The sequence below is a fragment of the Centruroides sculpturatus genome, unplaced genomic scaffold, assembly GCF_000671375.1.
Source record: "Centruroides sculpturatus isolate CEXI.00-Female unplaced genomic scaffold, Cexi_2.0 scaffold874, whole genome shotgun sequence".
Lineage (NCBI taxonomy): Eukaryota > Metazoa > Arthropoda > Arachnida > Scorpiones > Buthidae > Centruroides > Centruroides sculpturatus.
The window spans coordinates 74,526-75,885 of NW_019385253.1; positions in this window are offsets into that span (position 1 = coordinate 74,526).

The window sequence follows — 1,360 nt, forward strand, 5'->3', positions numbered from 1 at the left end:
TACATAAATCCATGAAAATAAAAAACAACATTTATCAAAACTCATTACATTAGATCTTATTATTAAACCAATAGTAAAAATCTAAATTGTTTTTTAAGCATTTTTGTCACTCTGATTCAATAGCTGACATTGTACTTTGGCACTCATTGCAAATGACAAGCAACTTGCTATGTTTGGTATTTTCTCAATGTGTTTATGAAAGTCAGCCATTTTGAATTAAAATAAACTTAAATTATTTTTATTCACATTGATTATTATATCTATATTATAAATAATAAATGTGGTCACATTATAGTTATTTTTAAAATAAAAAAACAAAATAAATATTTGTAAAATTTAAAAAAAAAAACGTAATTAATACTGTGAAGTGTTTGGACAGCCTACTGAAAACTCTTGTTTTTCTCTTACTGGAATTTCTGCAGCATCGTAGTAATTTCTGAGCATGCTCTATACATAAAATCATGAAGCTACTGAACAGGACACAAATATTTCTTGCGAAATCTATGAATAGTGCGACTTTTAAAACGTTGGGGGTGGCGAAACACCACACTGCACTAGCCCAGGGTTAATAAAAGTTTTACTTATCTGTCCATTTTTAAATAAAAACAATTTCTCATACGTTGTGAAATAATTTAATACGTTTTGTAAATTACTATGATCGATGGTTTTTCGTCTATAAAATTTATTCCGTGATTTTTTTAAGAGTAAAATGAATTTGCCATTGATTTTTCGTTTATAATTAATACTTGTTAACGTTATTTTTAATTTTATCGATATACAATTTTAAAAAATACAGTAGACCCCCGTATAATTACGGTCCCTGTAAATTACGATTCCTATGAAACTGCGAAAAAATTGCGACGTTATTCGTAAAAAAAAAATAAAAAACTCTTATAATTACATAAAACCTCATCGGGCAGCCAAACTACTTTCCCGCTGTTTGTATCACAACGCTACGGACACTTAGGCGACTAAATTGAGTTTAGTTTCGTCTGTACATATAATTATATATGAATTATATATAAATTAAATACTGTACATATAATTATATATTAATTATATATAAATTAGGTACTGTATATATAATTATATATTAACTTAATTTATTGTAACTTTATTATAATTATATATTTTTTTCCGCCACGTAGCGCCATGCTACAGAGATTTTACGCTAACTATCGTCTGTACAGCATATAAATTAGCTACCGTAAATTTAATACAGTACTGTAATTTTATACATTTCTTGTGAAAGAAACATTTCTTATTCAACGGCAATTAAAATTATTTATATTAATGATGTCTCCAAAGTTCAACGAAGTTTTCGCAGAAAAATAACATCAGAAATCGCGGCCGCGGTTTG